The sequence below is a fragment of the Orcinus orca genome, chromosome 5 (genome assembly GCF_937001465.1).
Source record: "Orcinus orca chromosome 5, mOrcOrc1.1, whole genome shotgun sequence".
In the NCBI taxonomy this organism is placed as follows: Eukaryota; Metazoa; Chordata; class Mammalia; order Artiodactyla; family Delphinidae; genus Orcinus; species Orcinus orca.
Window position 1 is genome coordinate 37,176,204 of NC_064563.1, and position 15,985 is coordinate 37,192,188.

Consider the following 15,985-nt stretch of genomic DNA (forward strand, 5'->3'; position numbering starts at 1 on the left):
TCTCTCTCTCTCTCTCTCTCTCTCTCTGCCAAGCAGAAGGTCGACTTCAGAGGCAGCCTGACAAACGTACAATTTGCCCCTGAACGCTACCCCGGGTTTTGTAAGACACAAGGACAGTTTGGCCCATCCCCGGGAATTACGTCGTTGAGGCCATTCAGCCCACGCAGGACTACCCTGGTGCCAAAGTCTTATCAGCGAAGGTCCAGGGTGCTGCCTGAGTCTCTTTTCGTTGGTCAGAAACTACAAGTGCATGTGCTGGGTTCAATTTTGATATTGGTTACCTAAAGCCAAGAGCATTGTTTTCCCGGCGGGAGAGCTGAAAGTGCGGCCTCAAAGTGTCCTGAGAAACAGTGCGGTTCCTCGTGTTCTCTTCACAAGTAGAATGGCTATGTGCGGGGAAAGGGAGTTTGCCTAGAGAAACACTCTGTTTACTAGGCTGTGCAGGAGGCCTCCGGGCGCCCTCTATCCATCAACGGAACACTCTACTGTTCCACAACGACCCAAGTGAGGTTCGGGTATTCCCTCCACGAATTGACGCGTGCAGAGGTTTTCCAGGAAACCTTAGGCGAGTAGTGCATTGAAGTTAGTAGGCCTTTCCTAGGGTCCCCGCTGCCTCACCACGTCCCTTGGAAGAACACTGTGTACCGAAACTCTTCTTGGCCCCCTGAGCACCTTTCCGCTGTCAAAGTCCTCCGGATCCCCTCTTTGCATGCAGACTGAGAAGCGACAAAGTCTCCTCTTTGCTGTAGAGCTAGATAGCCACGACATTCAAAAGTGCCCCTGAACAGAGGTGTAGAAGGTCCTAGGTGGCATGCCAGGGGCTCCCACTGCTGACGCTGAGGAGCCATGGGAGACACGGTGCGTAGTGTTCATTCTGGGTGTACTTACCTACCGGCTCTTCCTGGCAAGCTCTAACTCGACCTTTGATGCAGTCTGGAAAATGGACAGTTTCCCCCCCTGAACACTGCTAGGCTTTTGGCAGGTTCGGGGAGCACCTAAATCTGATACCTGGCACCTTTAAGAGTTCATGCCATTCGCACAGCGCACAACTAACTCCCTGGCTACAAAATTATTCAGAGAAGGTGCCACCGTCCTCCTTGGGTCCCCTTTGGTTCCTGAGAAACTACACGCACGTGGGCTGTGTGCAACTCTGAGACCGGGACCCTTAGAGAACTGTAGTACCACCCAACGGGAAAGAAGGATCGTTCAGCGTGAAAGCTGCCTGAAATACAGTGCTCTGTCAGTCCATTCTTGCATGCTGGAATGTCTTTGGAAGGAAAGTGGAATTTTCTTGAGAGCGGTGGTGGGTTTCCGCTTCCATTCCTGGGGCATCCCAGAGCCGCCTTCACACAGAAGGAACACGACACTGAGCGCCAAGCGGAAGGCAAGGTCCGGGAATTGCATCCACAAATGCCAGGCAGGCGTGCAGCATTTCCCAGGGAGCCCTACTCAAAGCAGTGGCTAAATGCTAGTGGGCTTTTCAGGACTCCTGGGACTCCCGCGCCCTCACCACGTCTCACGGCAACACCATGTGTACCGGTTGTCACGTCTTAGGCGACCTACCAACGTACAGGCACCTAGGCCCTTCGCATCATCTCTTGGAATGAAGAGGGAATGCAAGGCAAAAAACACTGCTCTCTTTGTTGCGCCGTTGGATTGCCCATCTTTCAAAAGTCCTCCCGAACACGGCTCTGGCAGGTCTTAGGTGGACCGCAAGTGGTCCCCGCTGCTGAACCAGGACGGCAATGAAAACACCCTCTGCTTAGCGTTCGCACTGGGAACACGAAGCTGCCCTCGCTTGCCAAGCAGACCATCGACTTTAGGCGCGGCCTGACAAACGGACTTGTTGCCCCTGCAACACTGCCTGAGCTCTGGTAGGATAAAAGGACACTTTTGGGCCTCACCTAAGGAATTACGTCGGTCACGCCTTTCAGCTCCCTGTGTGCCAAAGTTTTATCAGGGAAGGTCCAGGGTGCTCCTTGAGTCTCTTTTCGCCGGTCAGAAGCTACACGTACGTGTGCTGCGTCAAGTCTGACCTAGGGGCCTAATGAGAAAAGCATTATTTTCCCAACGGGAAAGCGGGACACTTGCGGCCTCAGATTCAAGTGAGAAACAGCGTTGTTGCCCGTCCCCTCTTCACAGTGGTAATGCCGAGTGATTGAACGGCAGGTTTCCTAGGCTAACAGACAGTTTCCTACTCGTTGCAGGAGGCCTCCAGCAGCCCTTGTTCACATAACGGGAAAGCCAGACCTGTCCCCCAGGCTCCACGTAATGTCAGGGTTTCCACGCACGACTTGACGTGTACGAACGATTTCCATGAACCCTTAGGGAAAGCAGCGCATTAACGCTGGAATGCTTCTCCTAGGACTCCCTCTGCCCCACCATGTCCCTTTGGAGGAACGCTGTGCACTCAATGACTCCTGTTGACCGATTGAGCACCGTTCGGCGAGCCAGGTACCTCCGGATCATCTCTTGGAACGCAGTGTGAAAGGTAGCAAACTGTTGCCTTCGTTGGATAGAGAGATTGACAAGGCTTTCAACTGTGCCCCGACCCGAGTTCTGGAAAGTCTTCGGTGTGATGCCAGTGGCTCTCAGGGCTGACCCTGAGCTGCGATGTAACAAACTGTGCTGACTGTTCATTCTCCGCTTACATACCTGCCGTCTCTCCCTGCCCAGCAGAAGCTCGACTTTAGATGCCGTCTGGAAAATGAACGGTTTCCTCCTGAAGCCTGCTAGTCTTTTGGCAGGTTCAAGGACACCCAGATCTAGCTAGCGCCTTGAAACGCCTATGTCACTCGGACCGTGCTCATCTCCCTGCGCAAGATACTATTCTGAGAAGGTACCACAGTGCTTCTTGTGTCTCTTCTGGTGCTTGAGAAACTACACGTACGTGGGGCTGCATTCAACTTTGATGCCGGGACCTTAGGAGAAACGTTGGATTGTCCCTAGTTGAACGAAGAATCCTCGTAGCCTCCAAGGTGCCTAAACACAGCGTTCCGCGAGTCTTCCCTTGCATGCTGGAACGTGTCTCAAAGGAAAGGGTGCTATGCAAGAAAGAAGAAAGGTCTTTCCACTTCCTTGCCTGAGGCGTGCCAGAGCCCCCTTCGCATAAAGGGCAGACCACACTGGTCACGAAGATCCAAACAAGGTCCGGCAACGGCATCCACAGTGCCTGCAGGCATGCAGCATTTGCCCAGAAGCCTTAGTCAAAGCAGTGGCTTGACGCTAGGGTGCTGGTTCAGGACTCCTAGGACTCCTGGGTCCTCACCACCTCGCATGGAAAAACACTGTGTACCCAATGTGTACCCAATTCTTAGGGGACCCAACCAAGTACAGGTACCTGGGCCCTTCGGATCGTTTCTCTGCAAGAAGAATGAAAGGCGACACTCTGCTCCCTTCGCTGCCCGTCTAGACTGCCGAGCTTCCAAAAGTCCTCCCGAGCACAGGCCTCGCAGGTCTTCGGTGTTATGCCAATGATCCCCACTGCTGAACCACTGCTGCTACGAAGAAACACTGTGTTTACGGTTCATGCTGGGAACACTTCCCTGCCGCCCGTCTTTCTCTCTCTCGCGCGCTCTCTCTCTCTCTCTCTCTCTCTCTCTCTCTCTCTCTCTCTCTCTCTGCCAAGCAGAAGGTCGACTTCAGAGGCAGCCTGACAAACGTACAATTTGCCCCTGAACGCTACCCCGGGTTTTGTAAGACACAAGGACAGTTTGGCCCATCCCCGGGAATTACGTCGTTGAGGCCATTCAGCCCACGCAGGACTACCCTGGTGCCAAAGTCTTATCAGCGAAGGTCCAGGGTGCTGCCTGAGTCTCTTTTCGTTGGTCAGAAACTACAAGTGCATGTGCTGGGTTCAATTTTGATATTGGTTACCTAAAGCCAAGAGCATTGTTTTCCCGGCGGGAGAGCTGAAAGTGCGGCCTCAAAGTGTCCTGAGAAACAGTGCGGTTCCTCGTGTTCTCTTCACAAGTAGAATGGCTATGTGCGGGGAAAGGGAGTTTGCCTAGAGAAACACTCTGTTTACTAGGCCGTGCAGGAGGCCTCCGGGCGCCCTCTATCCATCAACGGAACACTCTACTGTTCCACAACGACCCAAGTGAGGTTCGGGTATTCCCTCCACGAATTGACGCGTGCAGAGGTTTTCCAGGAAACCTTAGGCGAGTAGTGCATTGAAGTTAGTAGGCCTTTCCTAGGGTCCCCGCTGCCTCACCACGTCCCTTGGAAGAACACTGTGTACCGAAACTCTTCTTGGCCCCCTGAGCACCTTTCCGCTGTCAAAGTCCTCCGGATCCCCTCTTTGCATGCAGACTGAGAAGCGACAAAGTCTCCTCTTTGCTGTAGAGCTAGATAGCCACGACATTCAAAAGTGCCCCTGAACAGAGGTGTAGAAGGTCCTAGGTGGCATGCCAGGGGCTCCCACTGCTGACGCTGAGGAGCCATGGGAGACACGGTGCGTAGTGTTCATTCTGGGTGTACTTACCTACCGGCTCTTCCTGGCAAGCTCTAACTCGACCTTTGATGCAGTCTGGAAAATGGACAGTTTCCCCCCCTGAACACTGCTAGGCTTTTGGCAGGTTCGGGGAGCACCTAAATCTGATACCTGGCACCTTTAAGAGTTCATGCCATTCGCACAGCGCACAACTAACTCCCTGGCTACAAAATTATTCAGAGAAGGTGCCACCGTCCTCCTTGGGTCCCCTTTGGTTCCTGAGAAACTACACGCACGTGGGCTGTGTGCAACTCTGAGACCGGGACCCTTAGAGAACTGTAGTACCACCCAACGGGAAAGAAGGATCGTTCAGCGTGAAAGCTGCCTGAAATACAGTGCTCTGTCAGTCCATTCTTGCATGCTGGAATGTCTTTGGAAGGAAAGTGGAATTTTCTTGAGAGCGGTGGTGGGTTTCCGCTTCCATTCCTGGGGCATCCCAGAGCCGCCTTCACACAGAAGGAACACGACACTGAGCGCCAAGCGGAAGGCAAGGTCCGGGAATTGCATCCACAAATGCCAGGCAGGCGTGCAGCATTTCCCAGGGAGCCCTACTCAAAGCAGTGGCTAAATGCTAGTGGGCTTTTCAGGACTCCTGGGACTCCCGCGCCCTCACCACGTCTCACGGCAACACCATGTGTACCGGTTGTCACGTCTTAGGCGACCTACCAACGTACAGGCACCTAGGCCCTTCGCATCATCTCTTGGAACGAAGAGGGAATGCAAGGCAAAAAACACTGCTCTCTTTGTTGCGCCGTTGGATTGCCCATCTTTCAAAAGTCCTCCCGAACACGGCTCTGGCAGGTCTTAGGTGGACCGCAAGTGGTCCCCGCTGCTGAACCAGGACGGCAATGAAAACACCCTCTGCTTAGCGTTCGCACTGGGAACACGAAGCTGCCCTCGCTTGCCAAGCAGACCATCGACTTTAGGCGCGGCCTGACAAACGGACTTGTTGCCCCTGCAACACTGCCTGAGCTCTGGTAGGATAAAAGGACACTTTTGGGCCTCACCTAAGGAATTACGTCGGTCACGCCTTTCAGCTCCCTGTGTGCCAAAGTTTTATCAGGGAAGGTCCAGGGTGCTCCTTGAGTCTCTTTTCGCCGGTCAGAAGCTACACGTACGTGTGCTGCGTCAAGTCTGACCTAGGGGCCTAATGAGAAAAGCATTATTTTCCCAACGGGAAAGCGGGACACTTGCGGCCTCAGATTCAAGTGAGAAACAGCGTTGTTGCCCGTCCCCTCTTCACAGTGGTAATGCCGAGTGATTGAACGGCAGGTTTCCTAGGCTAACAGACAGTTTCCTACTCGTTGCAGGAGGCCTCCAGCAGCCCTTGTTCACATAACGGGAAAGCCAGACCTGTCCCCCAGGCTCCACGTAATGTCAGGGTTTCCACGCACGACTTGACGTGTACGAACGATTTCCATGAACCCTTAGGGAAAGCAGCGCATTAACGCTGGAATGCTTCTCCTAGGACTCCCTCTGCCCCACCATGTCCCTTTGGAGGAACGCTGTGCACTCAATGACTCCTGTTGACCGATTGAGCACCGTTCGGCGAGCCAGGTACCTCCGGATCATCTCTTGGAACGCAGTGTGAAAGGTAGCAAACTGTTGCCTTCGTTGGATAGAGAGATTGACAAGGCTTTCAACTGTGCCCCGACCCGAGTTCTGGAAAGTCTTCGGTGTGATGCCAGTGGCTCTCAGGGCTGACCCTGAGCTGCGATGTAACAAACTGTGCTGACTGTTCATTCTCCGCTTACATACCTGCCGTCTCTCCCTGCCCAGCAGAAGCTCGACTTTAGATGCCGTCTGGAAAATGAACGGTTTCCTCCTGAAGCCTGCTAGTCTTTTGGCAGGTTCAAGGACACCCAGATCTAGCTAGCGCCTTGAAACGCCTATGTCACTCGGACCGTGCTCATCTCCCTGCGCAAGATACTATTCTGAGAAGGTACCACAGTGCTTCTTGTGTCTCTTCTGGTGCTTGAGAAACTACACGTACGTGGGGCTGCGTTCAACTTTGATGCCGGGACCTTAGGAGAAACGTTGGATTGTCCCTAGTTGAACGAAGAATCCTCGTAGCCTCCAAGGTGCCTAAACACAGCGTTCCGCGAGTCTTCCCTTGCATGCTGGAACGTGTCTCAAAGGAAAGGGTGCTATGCAAGAAAGAAGAAAGGTCTTTCCACTTCCTTGCCTGAGGCGTGCCAGAGCCCCCTTCGCATAAAGGGCAGACCACACTGGTCACGAAGATCCAAACAAGGTCCGGCAACGGCATCCACAGTGCCTGCAGGCATGCAGCATTTGCCCAGAAGCCTTAGTCAAAGCAGTGGCTTGACACTAGGGTGCTGGTTCAGGACTCCTAGGACTCCTGGGTCCTCACCACCTCGCATGGAAAAACACTGTGTACCCAATGTGTACCCAATTCTTAGGGGACCCAACCAAGTACAGGTACCTGGGCCCTTCGGATCGTTTCTCTGCAAGAAGAATGAAAGGCGACACTCTGCTCCCTTCGCTGCCCGTCTAGACTGCCGAGCTTCCAAAAGTCCTCCCGAGCACAGGCCTCGCAGGTCTTCGGTGTTATGCCAATGATCCCCACTGCTGAACCACTGCTGCTACGAAGAAACACTGTGTTTACGGTTCATGCTGGGAACACTTCCCTGCCGCCCGTCTTTCTCTCTCTCGCGCTCTCTCTCTCTCTCTCTCTCTCTCTCTCTCTCTCTCTCTGCCAAGCAGAAGGTCGACTTCAGAGGCAGCCTGACAAACGTACAATTTGCCCCTGAACGCTACCCCGGGTTTTGTAAGACACAAGGACAGTTTGGCCCATCCCCGGGAATTACGTCGTTGAGGCCATTCAGCCCACGCAGGACTACCCTGGTGCCAAAGTCTTATCAGCGAAGGTCCAGGGTGCTGCCTGAGTCTCTTTTCGTTGGTCAGAAACTACAAGTGCATGTGCTGGGTTCAATTTTGATATTGGTTACCTAAAGCCAAGAGCATTGTTTTCCCGGCGGGAGAGCTGAAAGTGCGGCCTCAAAGTGTCCTGAGAAACAGTGCGGTTCCTCGTGTTCTCTTCACAAGTAGAATGGCTATGTGCGGGGAAAGGGAGTTTGCCTAGAGAAACACTCTGTTTACTAGGCCGTGCAGGAGGCCTCCGGGCGCCCTCTATCCATCAACGGAACACTCTACTGTTCCACAACGACCCAAGTGAGGTTCGGGTATTCCCTCCACGAATTGACGCGTGCAGAGGTTTTCCAGGAAACCTTAGGCGAGTAGTGCATTGAAGTTAGTAGGCCTTTCCTAGGGTCCCCGCTGCCTCACCACGTCCCTTGGAAGAACACTGTGTACCGAAACTCTTCTTGGCCCCCTGAGCACCTTTCCGCTGTCAAAGTCCTCCGGATCCCCTCTTTGCATGCAGACTGAGAAGCGACAAAGTCTCCTCTTTGCTGTAGAGCTAGATAGCCACGACATTCAAAAGTGCCCCTGAACAGAGGTGTAGAAGGTCCTAGGTGGCATGCCAGGGGCTCCCACTGCTGACGCTGAGGAGCCATGGGAGACACGGTGCGTAGTGTTCATTCTGGGTGTACTTACCTACCGGCTCTTCCTGGCAAGCTCTAACTCGACCTTTGATGCAGTCTGGAAAATGGACAGTTTCCCCCCCTGAACACTGCTAGGCTTTTGGCAGGTTCGGGGAGCACCTAAATCTGATACCTGGCACCTTTAAGAGTTCATGCCATTCGCACAGCGCACAACTAACTCCCTGGCTACAAAATTATTCAGAGAAGGTGCCACCGTCCTCCTTGGGTCCCCTTTGGTTCCTGAGAAACTACACGCACGTGGGCTGTGTGCAACTCTGAGACCGGGACCCTTAGAGAACTGTAGTACCACCCAACGGGAAAGAAGGATCGTTCAGCGTGAAAGCTGCCTGAAATACAGTGCTCTGTCAGTCCATTCTTGCATGCTGGAATGTCTTTGGAAGGAAAGTGGAATTTTCTTGAGAGCGGTGGTGGGTTTCCGCTTCCATTCCTGGGGCATCCCAGAGCCGCCTTCACACAGAAGGAACACGACACTGAGCGCCAAGCGGAAGGCAAGGTCCGGGAATTGCATCCACAAATGCCAGGCAGGCGTGCAGCATTTCCCAGGGAGCCCTACTCAAAGCAGTGGCTAAATGCTAGTGGGCTTTTCAGGACTCCTGGGACTCCCGCGCCCTCACCACGTCTCACGGCAACACCATGTGTACCGGTTGTCACGTCTTAGGCGACCTACCAACGTACAGGCACCTAGGCCCTTCGCATCGTCTCTTGGAACGAAGAGGGAATGCAAGGCAAAAAACACTGCTCTCTTTGTTGCGCCGTTGGATTGCCCATCTTTCAAAAGTCCTCCCGAACACGGCTCTGGCAGGTCTTAGGTGGACCGCAAGTGGTCCCCGCTGCTGAACCAGGACGGCAATGGAAACACCCTCTGCTTAGCGTTCGCACTGGGAACACGAAGCTGCCCTCGCTTGCCAAGCAGACCGTCGACTTTAGGCGCGGCCTGACAAACGGACTTGTTGCCCCTGCAACACTGCCTGAGCTCTGGTAGGATAAAAGGACACTTTTGGGCCTCACCTAAGGAATTACGTCGGTCACGCCTTTCAGCTCCCTGTGTGCCAAAGTTTTATCAGGGAAGGTCCAGGGTGCTCCTTGAGTCTCTTTTCGCCGGTCAGAAGCTACACGTACGTGTGCTGCGTCAAGTCTGACCTAGGGGCCTAATGAGAAAAGCATTATTTTCCCAACGGGAAAGCGGGACACTTGCGGCCTCAGATTCAAGTGAGAAACAGCGTTGTTGCCCGTCCCCTCTTCACAGTGGTAATGCCGAGTGATTGAACGGCAGGTTTCCTAGGCTAACAGACAGTTTCCTACTCGTTGCAGGAGGCCTCCAGCAGCCCTTGTTCACATAACGGGAAAGCCAGACCTGTCCCCCAGGCTCCACGTAATGTCAGGGTTTCCACGCACGACTTGACGTGTACGAACGATTTCCATGAACCCTTAGGGAAAGCAGCGCATTAACGCTGGAATGCTTCTCCTAGGACTCCCTCTGCCCCACCATGTCCCTTTGGAGGAACGCTGTGCACTCAATGACTCCTGTTGACCGATTGAGCACCGTTCGGCGAGCCAGGTACCTCCGGATCATCTCTTGGAACGCAGTGTGAAAGGTAGCAAACTGTTGCCTTCGTTGGATAGAGAGATTGACAAGGCTTTCAACTGTGCCCCGACCCGAGTTCTGGAAAGTCTTCGGTGTGATGCCAGTGGCTCTCAGGGCTGACCCTGAGCTGCGATGTAACAAACTGTGCTGACTGTTCATTCTCCGCTTACATACCTGCCGTCTCTCCCTGCCCAGCAGAAGCTCGACTTTAGATGCCGTCTGGAAAATGAACGGTTTCCTCCTGAAGCCTGCTAGTCTTTTGGCAGGTTCAAGGACACCCAGATCTAGCTAGCGCCTTGAAACGCCTATGTCACTCGGACCGTGCTCATCTCCCTGCGCAAGATACTATTCTGAGAAGGTACCACAGTGCTTCTTGTGTCTCTTCTGGTGCTTGAGAAACTACACGTACGTGGGGCTGCGTTCAACTTTGATGCCGGGACCTTAGGAGAAACGTTGGATTGTCCCTAGTTGAACGAAGAATCCTCGTAGCCTCCAAGGTGCCTAAACACAGCGTTCCGCGAGTCTTCCCTTGCATGCTGGAACGTGTCTCAAAGGAAAGGGTGCTATGCAAGAAAGAAGAAAGGTCTTTCCACTTCCTTGCCTGAGGCGTGCCAGAGCCCCCTTCGCATAAAGGGCAGACCACACTGGTCACGAAGATCCAAACAAGGTCCGGCAACGGCATCCACAGTGCCTGCAGGCATGCAGCATTTGCCCAGAAGCCTTAGTCAAAGCAGTGGCTTGACGCTAGGGTGCTGGTTCAGGACTCCTAGGACTCCTGGGTCCTCACCACCTCGCATGGAAAAACACTGTGTACCCAATGTGTACCCAATTCTTAGGGGACCCAACCAAGTACAGGTACCTGGGCCCTTCGGATCGTTTCTCTGCAAGAAGAATGAAAGGCGACACTCTGCTCCCTTCGCTGCCCGTCTAGACTGCCGAGCTTCCAAAAGTCCTCCCGAGCACAGGCCTCGCAGGTCTTCGGTGTTATGCCAATGATCCCCACTGCTGAACCACTGCTGCTACGAAGAAACACTGTGTTTACGGTTCATGCTGGGAACACTTCCCTGCCGCCCGTCTTTCTCTCTCGCGCGCGCTCTCTCTCTCTCTCTCTCTCTCTCTCTCTCTCTCTCTCTCTCTCTCTCTCTCTCTGCCAAGCAGAAGGTCGACTTCAGAGGCAGCCTGACAAACGTACAATTTGCCCCTGAACGCTACCCCGGGTTTTGTAAGACACAAGGACAGTTTGGCCCATCCCCGGGAATTACGTCGTTGAGGCCATTCAGCCCACGCAGGACTACCCTGGTGCCAAAGTCTTATCAGCGAAGGTCCAGGGTGCTGCCTGAGTCTCTTTTCGTTGGTCAGAAACTACAAGTGCATGTGCTGGGTTCAATTTTGATATTGGTTACCTAAAGCCAAGAGCATTGTTTTCCCGGCGGGAGAGCTGAAAGTGCGGCCTCAAAGTGTCCTGAGAAACAGTGCGGTTCCTCGTGTTCTCTTCACAAGTAGAATGGCTATGTGCGGGGAAAGGGAGTTTGCCTAGAGAAACACTCTGTTTACTAGGCCGTGCAGGAGGCCTCCGGGCGCCCTCTATCCATCAACGGAACACTCTACTGTTCCACAACGACCCAAGTGAGGTTCGGGTATTCCCTCCACGAATTGACGCGTGCAGAGGTTTTCCAGGAAACCTTAGGCGAGTAGTGCATTGAAGTTAGTAGGCCTTTCCTAGGGTCCCCGCTGCCTCACCACGTCCCTTGGAAGAACACTGTGTACCGAAACTCTTCTTGGCCCCCTGAGCACCTTTCCGCTGTCAAAGTCCTCCGGATCCCCTCTTTGCATGCAGACTGAGAAGCGACAAAGTCTCCTCTTTGCTGTAGAGCTAGATAGCCACGACATTCAAAAGTGCCCCTGAACAGAGGTGTAGAAGGTCCTAGGTGGCATGCCAGGGGCTCCCACTGCTGACGCTGAGGAGCCATGGGAGACACGGTGCGTAGTGTTCATTCTGGGTGTACTTACCTACCGGCTCTTCCTGGCAAGCTCTAACTCGACCTTTGATGCAGTCTGGAAAATGGACAGTTTCCCCCCCTGAACACTGCTAGGCTTTTGGCAGGTTCGGGGAGCACCTAAATCTGATACCTGGCACCTTTAAGAGTTCATGCCATTCGCACAGCGCACAACTAACTCCCTGGCTACAAAATTATTCAGAGAAGGTGCCACCGTCCTCCTTGGGTCCCCTTTGGTTCCTGAGAAACTACACGCACGTGGGCTGTGTGCAACTCTGAGACCGGGACCCTTAGAGAACTGTAGTACCACCCAACGGGAAAGAAGGATCGTTCAGCGTGAAAGCTGCCTGAAATACAGTGCTCTGTCAGTCCATTCTTGCATGCTGGAATGTCTTTGGAAGGAAAGTGGAATTTTCTTGAGAGCGGTGGTGGGTTTCCGCTTCCATTCCTGGGGCATCCCAGAGCCGCCTTCACACAGAAGGAACACGACACTGAGCGCCAAGCGGAAGGCAAGGTCCGGGAATTGCATCCACAAATGCCAGGCAGGCGTGCAGCATTTCCCAGGGAGCCCTACTCAAAGCAGTGGCTAAATGCTAGTGGGCTTTTCAGGACTCCTGGGACTCCCGCGCCCTCACCACGTCTCACGGCAACACCATGTGTACCGGTTGTCACGTCTTAGGCGACCTACCAACGTACAGGCACCTAGGCCCTTCGCATCGTCTCTTGGAACGAAGAGGGAATGCAAGGCAAAAAACACTGCTCTCTTTGTTGCGCCGTTGGATTGCCCATCTTTCAAAAGTCCTCCCGAACACGGCTCTGGCAGGTCTTAGGTGGACCGCAAGTGGTCCCCGCTGCTGAACCAGGACGGCAATGGAAACACCCTCTGCTTAGCGTTCGCACTGGGAACACGAAGCTGCCCTCGCTTGCCAAGCAGACCGTCGACTTTAGGCGCGGCCTGACAAACGGACTTGTTGCCCCTGCAACACTGCCTGAGCTCTGGTAGGATAAAAGGACACTTTTGGGCCTCACCTAAGGAATTACGTCGGTCACGCCTTTCAGCTCCCTGTGTGCCAAAGTTTTATCAGGGAAGGTCCAGGGTGCTCCTTGAGTCTCTTTTCGCCGGTCAGAAGCTACACGTACGTGTGCTGCGTCAAGTCTGACCTAGGGGCCTAATGAGAAAAGCATTATTTTCCCAACGGGAAAGCGGGACACTTGCGGCCTCAGATTCAAGTGAGAAACAGCGTTGTTGCCCGTCCCCTCTTCACAGTGGTAATGCCGAGTGATTGAACGGCAGGTTTCCTAGGCTAACAGACAGTTTCCTACTCGTTGCAGGAGGCCTCCAGCAGCCCTTGTTCACATAACGGGAAAGCCAGACCTGTCCCCCAGGCTCCACGTAATGTCAGGGTTTCCACGCACGACTTGACGTGTACGAACGATTTCCATGAACCCTTAGGGAAAGCAGCGCATTAACGCTGGAATGCTTCTCCTAGGACTCCCTCTGCCCCACCATGTCCCTTTGGAGGAACGCTGTGCACTCAATGACTCCTGTTGACCGATTGAGCACCGTTCGGCGAGCCAGGTACCTCCGGATCATCTCTTGGAACGCAGTGTGAAAGGTAGCAAACTGTTGCCTTCGTTGGATAGAGAGATTGACAAGGCTTTCAACTGTGCCCCGACCCGAGTTCTGGAAAGTCTTCGGTGTGATGCCAGTGGCTCTCAGGGCTGACCCTGAGCTGCGATGTAACAAACTGTGCTGACTGTTCATTCTCCGCTTACATACCTGCCGTCTCTCCCTGCCCAGCAGAAGCTCGACTTTAGATGCCGTCTGGAAAATGAACGGTTTCCTCCTGAAGCCTGCTAGTCTTTTGGCAGGTTCAAGGACACCCAGATCTAGCTAGCGCCTTGAAACGCCTATGTCACTCGGACCGTGCTCATCTCCCTGCGCAAGATACTATTCTGAGAAGGTACCACAGTGCTTCTTGTGTCTCTTCTGGTGCTTGAGAAACTACACGTACGTGGGGCTGCGTTCAACTTTGATGCCGGGACCTTAGGAGAAACGTTGGATTGTCCCTAGTTGAACGAAGAATCCTCGTAGCCTCCAAGGTGCCTAAACACAGCGTTCCGCGAGTCTTCCCTTGCATGCTGGAACGTGTCTCAAAGGAAAGGGTGCTATGCAAGAAAGAAGAAAGGTCTTTCCACTTCCTTGCCTGAGGCGTGCCAGAGCCCCCTTCGCATAAAGGGCAGACCACACTGGTCACGAAGATCCAAACAAGGTCCGGCAACGGCATCCACAGTGCCTGCAGGCATGCAGCATTTGCCCAGAAGCCTTAGTCAAAGCAGTGGCTTGACGCTAGGGTGCTGGTTCAGGACTCCTAGGACTCCTGGGTCCTCACCACCTCGCATGGAAAAACACTGTGTACCCAATGTGTACCCAATTCTTAGGGGACCCAACCAAGTACAGGTACCTGGGCCCTTCGGATCGTTTCTCTGCAAGAAGAATGAAAGGCGACACTCTGCTCCCTTCGCTGCCCGTCTAGACTGCCGAGCTTCCAAAAGTCCTCCCGAGCACAGGCCTCGCAGGTCTTCGGTGTTATGCCAATGATCCCCACTGCTGAACCACTGCTGCTACGAAGAAACACTGTGTTTACGGTTCATGCTGGGAACACTTCCCTGCCGCCCGTCTTTCTCTCTCTCGCGCTCTCTCTCTCTCTCTCTCTCTCTCTCTCTCTCTCTCTGCCAAGCAGAAGGTCGACTTCAGAGGCAGCCTGACAAACGTACAATTTGCCCCTGAACGCTACCCCGGGTTTTGTAAGACACAAGGACAGTTTGGCCCATCCCCGGGAATTACGTCGTTGAGGCCATTCAGCCCACGCAGGACTACCCTGGTGCCAAAGTCTTATCAGCGAAGGTCCAGGGTGCTGCCTGAGTCTCTTTTCGTTGGTCAGAAACTACAAGTGCATGTGCTGGGTTCAATTTTGATATTGGTTACCTAAAGCCAAGAGCATTGTTTTCCCGGCGGGAGAGCTGAAAGTGCGGCCTCAAAGTGTCCTGAGAAACAGTGCGGTTCCTCGTGTTCTCTTCACAAGTAGAATGGCTATGTGCGGGGAAAGGGAGTTTGCCTAGAGAAACACTCTGTTTACTAGGCCGTGCAGGAGGCCTCCGGGCGCCCTCTATCCATCAACGGAACACTCTACTGTTCCACAACGACCCAAGTGAGGTTCGGGTATTCCCTCCACGAATTGACGCGTGCAGAGGTTTTCCAGGAAACCTTAGGCGAGTAGTGCATTGAAGTTAGTAGGCCTTTCCTAGGGTCCCCGCTGCCTCACCACGTCCCTTGGAAGAACACTGTGTACCGAAACTCTTCTTGGCCCCCTGAGCACCTTTCCGCTGTCAAAGTCCTCCGGATCCCCTCTTTGCATGCGACAGAAGCGACTCTCCTCTTTGCTGTAGAGCTAGATAGCCACGACATTCAAAAGTGCCCCTGAACAGAGGTGTAGAAGGTCCTAGGTGGCATGCCAGGGGCTCCCACTGCTGACGCTGAGGAGCCATGGGAGACACGGTGCGTAGTGTTCATTCTGGGTGTACTTACCTACCGGCTCTTCCTGGCAAGCTCTAACTCGACCTTTGATGCAGTCTGGAAAATGGACAGTTTCCCCCCCTGAACACTGCTAGGCTTTTGGCAGGTTCGGGGAGCACCTAAATCTGATACCTGGCACCTTTAAGAGTTCATGCCATTCGCACAGCGCACAACTAACTCCCTGGCTACAAAATTATTCAGAGAAGGTGCCACCGTCCTCCTTGGGTCCCCTTTGGTTCCTGAGAAACTACACGCACGTGGGCTGTGTGCAACTCTGAGACCGGGACCCTTAGAGAACTGTAGTACCACCCAACGGGAAAGAAGGATCGTTCAGCGTGAAAGCTGCCTGAAATACAGTGCTCTGTCAGTCCATTCTTGCATGCTGGAATGTCTTTGGAAGGAAAGTGGAATTTTCTTGAGAGCGGTGGTGGGTTTCCGCTTCCATTCCTGGGGCATCCCAGAGCCGCCTTCACACAGAAGGAACACGACACTGAGCGCCAAGCGGAAGGCAAGGTCCGGGAATTGCATCCACAAATGCCAGGCAGGCGTGCAGCATTTCCCAGGGAGCCCTACTCAAAGCAGTGGCTAAATGCTAGTGGGCTTTTCAGGACTCCTGGGACTCCCGCGCCCTCACCACGTCTCACGGCAACACCATGTGTACCGGTTGTCACGTCTTAGGCGACCTACCAACGTACAGGCACCTAGGCCCTTCGCATCGTCTCTTGGAACGAAGAGGGAATGCAAGGCAAA